General features: G+C 35.2%; 1 long non-coding RNA gene across 1 annotated transcript; it reads left to right on the top strand.

The window, feature by feature from the left end:
* The first annotated feature begins 1,555 nt into the window (after positions 1 to 1,555).
* LOC123571210 (uncharacterized) lies at positions 1,556 to 5,075 on the top strand. The gene is made up of 3 exons (XR_006695391.2): positions 1,556 to 1,674; positions 3,046 to 3,067; positions 4,961 to 5,075. It is a non-coding gene; the product is annotated as an uncharacterized lncRNA (long non-coding RNA).
* Positions 5,076 to 5,695: the final 620 nt, after the last annotated feature.

Raw genomic sequence — 5,695 nt, 5'->3', positions numbered from 1 at the left:
GACATGTAATTAGGATGTTAGGTAATGCTTTTACTGATTAGCTAGATTTAAACATTTTACCACATATGTATGTTTCAGAACATCATGTGGTACATGATAATGTACAATATTATATGTCAATTTAAAAATAAGCAAACGTTGAAGAAAAGATAAATAATTACAAAGACATCCCACATTCACGATGTCTAACAAAACTACCAACCATGCAAGAAACACGAAACTCGTAACTTGCAATCTTTCTTGAAGCAGTGGAATCCCCTGGTGATATCTGAGGGGATGTGGTTGCCTCTTAGGGGAGGTTTAGGGTTTCTAAGGATGATTCTTTGTGACTGAAATATTGTAATTCTCATTGAGCCTTCTCATTATTTCAAATATCATATTGTTCCAGGTAGTCAATTTTCTGCATGACTATTTTTATTTTGGGCCTGCCTTTTTTGGAATTCCTTGGAAGCCTATCATTTTTTAAAAGGAATTATATGGAAGTGCTGTTTTTATTATAATGGACAGGACCCCATTCCCCCTCGCCCCCGCTTTATACTTTCCCTTCCTGTACTCTGAGCTAACCCTTACAGTCATCTCCTGCAGGGATTCTCAGCAGCATCAGCATCCCTGGAAACTTGCTAGAAATGCAGATTTTCAGACCTCACCCTGGACCTACTGAATCTGACACTCTGTGGGCAGGACTCAGCAACCTGTGTTTTAATAAAACTTTCAAGTGATTCAGCTGTGTGCTAAAGTTTGAGAACCATGGACTCAGTGCAAACATTTTCATGTTTTTCTGTACTCATATATACATATAAAAGCTTTAGTAAAAGGATCATATTATGTGGACTTCTGTATCTTTTCCAACTCAGTGATAGTTGGTAGAAACTCCTACAAGCCATCAGACATAGCTCTAACTCACTTGAGTGAATGAATAGGTATGAGTCCAAGCCCATTCCCTGTTAATGGGCATTCACTTTGTTTCAGATTTTGGTAACCATGAACAATTATTCACCCGACATCCTTGTCCATATGTCCTTATATGTCTATACTTTCATCTCTATGGTATAGATTCTTAGGAGTGGAATTGCTGGATGAAGGGTGTACATATTTTAAATTTTAGTAGATTACTTTGCAAATGTGATCTAATAGTTGACATTTTATTCAGCTACTTTCAGAAATATTTAATGTCTATTTCTTTATAACTGATAATTGTGAAATTGGGGATTATGTTCTAATTTTCATTGTGCAAAGTAAGATAGTATGTTAAATTTTATGTGTTAAGTCGATAAAAGGTTAGAAGGAAGAAATCTCCTTGCTTGTTTTAATCTTCCTTTTTTTGCCATGGTCCTTCATTTCTGCTGTTTCTCAAATTCTTACTAATATAAGCATCTCATCCATGGAGATTTTTTAACATCTGCGGAGGATGCATATGTGAGACTGTGTGTGGGTGCTCTTGCTCTCTTCTATCCTTCTGATATGCTGTGCAGACGTGTTACTCGTAGCAACTGACTGAGGACAGTATAATCACTTTTTTCTTTGGTGGCTGCAAATTGTGTAACTGTTTGAGCCATGGAGTTTTTGCTTAAGTAGCTTGTTCCCAGCTGGATCTAAGCTGGGAAACTGATCATTATTGTTGCCTTCCTGAGGATTTCTACATTTGCCATTTTCTTTTGGAGAACTATCCTTGGTGTGAGTATATGAACTTACTGTAGAGATATACTCTTAATCATAAATAAAAAGAAATTATTTAAAACAATTCATGGTTTTGGACTTCATTATGAATATTGAGTTTCATAATGGTAATGATTTATTACCATTATGAAGTGGCAATAATGATTTATTAGCATGATAATTATTTATTTATATTTAATTAATTAAATATTAATAATTATTTAATTATTTTAAATTTATAATTATTTAATATTAAATATTTATTATTAAATAATTATTATGAAATGGTAAATGATTTATTAGCATGATAATTATGACAATATCAACCATTTACATTATAAAAATTAAATAGATTGGTGTTTGTTTAAGAGAATGCAAACAGATCTTTTGGTCAAAAATAAGTTTTTTACCTTTGTACTCTTTATCAGAAATAGATTATGAAGTATCACCACTTAAATAGGAAATCCTTTCTAAACTTTTCTGATTTATATTTCTATTGTATGGGTGGAAGGAAAGGAAAGCTTCCACTCTCCTCTCTAAAGGTTCACTGCAGAAATGAACTGACAATACACAGCTTAAGAGGATAAGAAAACCATACAAACTTATGAATGGACATAAACATGAGAGCCATCCAAAATGTGAGACTGCAAGAAGGGCCAGAAGGTTGAAGCTTAAACAGCACCCTCGTCACTGGGGAAAGGGAGATGGAGATGTAGGCAATTTAGAGAGGCAGTAAATGATTTTTAGGGGAAATGAAACAGCCCAAGCAACAAACAAGTTGCCTGGGACAAAGTTCCTCTGAGATGTGAGGGAGGTGGTGACAAGTTGCAGGAAGGTGAGGGGCAGAACTGCACTTTGAACAAAGGTTGTCTTATGATGAAGATAAAGGCCCAGGTAATCTCTTGGAACTACTCTCAGAAGAATAAATGAAAAGTATATCTGGGCAAGGTAATGACTTTTAATTTTTTCTCTTCTCCAGTGATTAATCTTTCCTGGTTATTTCATGAAATTCCTAGGAGGGGATTTTAAGACAATTATAGTTCTTCTGGAGGAACTTCCATTAATTAAAGAAAATTCATAAAAAGCTTCTCTCAGAGATTCCAAGACGGATCAGCAATATAGTGGGTGGGAGAAGGTCAGAAGGAGACCTCGGGTTCTAAGGCTTATTTCTGAGGCCTTACAATCTCCACTAATTCAAAGCAGTGAGTATGCCAAAGCATCATATTCTGGAGTATTGTCTTCTGAGAGTCAACACTATGAAGTTATTACGTTGAACTAAATAATTATTTTAATTTCCTTGGATTACAAGTTTTGCTATTTTATCATGAACTATAAATATTTCTTAATATGATTTGATATAAAATTTGATTTTCTTTCTTCCTGTTCCAGATAAGGCCTTCAGTATATCAAGGTAAGATTTTTAAGTGTCTATTTTCTTTTCAATATTTTCTCACACTAGTATTTCATGTGGGCTCAAATTCAACTGGGAGTAAATACAATGAATCCTTATATCTGGTTGACTTCTTACTTCTTGAAAATTTTACTCTTCCTGGGTTAAAGTCTAAATGACAACATTTGACTTAGTAACAACATAGATGGAGTTACCATTTATTGAGATAAGAGAGTAGGAGGAGGAAGAGATCATAAGAGTAGAGAGAATAGGATGAGTTTAGGTTATCACAGCAATATTTAGGAAGCAAGTGCTGATATGAATTTGAAGGGTGGCAGGAATACTTTTGCGTGACCTGGCTCTTGGAGAAATGGAAAGATGATTAAGACACTACCTGAGCCTAGAGAACAACCCAGATACTGCTGGGCAAAATGTGTATCATATTAGAGGTTTATAACATGTGTTTTGAGTGTTAAGTGAAGAGGACCATTAATGCCAGTGTACAATGTGTGGAAATGAATTTGATGTACAATGTGGAGAATGAATTCTGCACATTCTTCATAGACTGTGAAGATTACCTGTAGCAGTCTGTTGAGAGCTGTGCTGTCTGGCACATAGTAGGCCCTCAGAGACCAGGGTTGGTTACAGTGATTACAACATTGGTAGTATTGAGAAGAGTGACCTCAGGGCAGCAAAGCTCTTACAATGAGCAAATAGAAAAGAAGATTGCACTTTGGGGTCAGATGAGAGGATTAAATGCCTGGCAGTGGGGTCTGGAATTGTGGGCTGTGTTCTAAGTGTTTTATGTTCCACCTATAGGATGGGAGCTTCCTGCATGCTGTTCATGTCTATGGTGGGTGGTGACTTTCTCATCTTGGGCATGAAAGGCTTGTCTTAGAGGGCTTGTGAGTCATCCAGATCCTGGAGAGACTAAGTGGTAAACCTGAGATTGTACCTAAGCTTGTTGGATTTCATACACCCCGTGACAGAAGTCCCTGCACTGGTTCTCAAGAAGGGCAGCCTGCTGGGCAGCAGAGAACACTGGAGGCTTTTGAGTAGCCAATCAGTTGATACTTTGAATGTTCCTTCTATGGAATTGCAAAGAGTGACTGGAAGTGAATCAAGCTTGCCAAAATGAGGGGCTTTTTTGAAGGGACCTATTTATTTGCCTTGCTAATTAGAGGATAGAAGAGTTATAGATAGGATATTTGATTTTCAATGTGTTTCATCTCTGTTGATGGTAAAACTGTTTGAACTGATGGAATTTTCCAAGAAGAATAGTGGCTATTGATGGAGAGCAATCAGGCAGAGACTAAATATTTCCCAATATTTGGAAATTTTTCAAATAGGATTCTCATCGAAATAGGGTTGTTATTTTCATATTTCTTTTCTTAGACTCAAAAAGCAATTAACTAACTTGCTATCTTCAAGTGCAATAATAAAGCTAAAAAGTTATTTTATGATCATGGTGCCAGATAGTGTGTGATTGCAGCTAATACATTAGGGTAATTCAATTTTATGAGGTTTTCCTAATCTTAGAGATTGTTTTTATCTCCTTTTAGTTAATTTACAACCAGTTTCTGAGAAGATTAATGTCAAGAAGGAGAAGTCAGAACTTGTAGAAGAAATGTACATTTGGGAACAGAAGTTATCATTGTCTTTTCAATTTTTTAATTTTTCATGGTTTCATTTTAAATATCTCCCACCTCCCACAATTCTGTTATTTTCGTCCTTCCACTTTCACCTAGTGTCCTAGTTCATATGGTCTATAAACTGTCCACATTCAAAGTAAGCTTCATATATGTAAAGTACTGTTGTTTTCATTTGTGTTAGGAGTTACACAGTTCAAGATAGGTTTTTCTAGCACTGTAATTAGTATTTTTAAATTGTGGTTTTTATTACATATTTATATAGATCAGTGGATCAAAGAAACATCTTCAAAAAGTAAGAGGCAACACAAGATTCTCTCTGATGAAATGCTTAAGTATAAGGTAAAATCCCTTTTTTTTTGCCTGTATTACACTCTAAAAACAGAGAGAAAAGTACTGAATAATTGTTAATGATTTAATATGTTTTATTGAAGGATAACATCAAAAACTTTGAAGGAAATAATAACATTTTGAATGATGTCATTCAAAGTACATGTTCCTGGTTGCAATTTGAGAGGGATCAGTATGTCAAAACTCTGAACTTGATAGGAATTTGGCTGCTTAATTGTACTATGATTTGATTTGGCTTTTGAACCTTTTTCTCCATTGGGTGAATTGAGCTCTACATTTTATCTTGCTGCCCACCACAGTAAAAGTGTGGGTGTCTCGGGGCTGAACCTTCTTCTGAACAATGATCTGGAATAAAAGTACTAATATCACAATGCCTTTTTATATTCAAGGGAATAGGAAGTGTGTTTTATTTTTACAATATAGGTAATTGTCACATCATTTGGCACTGCCCTTAAAGATATACAGAAAACAGAAAGCATATGAGTGATGAAGATATCTAGGCACATTGAACAGTCCCTACCCCACTTAGTGCTGAACAGAGAATATTTCAATGTGAATTGGGGGAAGTTTTTCTTCATGTACCATTTTTAAATATTCCATTAAGAAAAGTTCAGTTGAGCTGTTTGACTTGAAAAATTTTGCATTGTCT

The sequence above is a fragment of the Macaca fascicularis genome, chromosome X (genome assembly GCF_037993035.2).
Source record: "Macaca fascicularis isolate 582-1 chromosome X, T2T-MFA8v1.1".
NCBI classification, from domain to species: Eukaryota; Metazoa; Chordata; class Mammalia; order Primates; family Cercopithecidae; genus Macaca; species Macaca fascicularis.
This window is presented reverse-complemented; position numbering and strand designations above follow the sequence as displayed.